We start from the raw sequence: 267 nt of genomic DNA on the forward strand, positions 1-267 counted from the left end.
GGACATCAACCGCCGCTGGGGCTCTGCGAGGGAGAGGGGAGGACGATGGAGCCGGGTGCTCCTTCCACTGCTCGCCACGTCCCGAGGAGGGGATGTGCCGGGCGAAGAGGTGTCACAGGCTGGCGTGGCATGAGTTTACCCGTCCTTTACTCGCAGCCACCCACTGCGATATCGGCCCCCGATGCGAGGAAACCTGGCCGGAGCGAGGGGAGGTGCATATCCACCTGCCCGGCCAGGCTGCGGGCTGTTGGGGGGGGATTGGCTGTG

The sequence above is a fragment of the Pygoscelis adeliae genome, unplaced genomic scaffold, assembly GCF_000699105.1.
Source record: "Pygoscelis adeliae isolate BGI_AS28 unplaced genomic scaffold, ASM69910v1 Scaffold590, whole genome shotgun sequence".
Lineage (NCBI taxonomy): Eukaryota > Metazoa > Chordata > Aves > Sphenisciformes > Spheniscidae > Pygoscelis > Pygoscelis adeliae.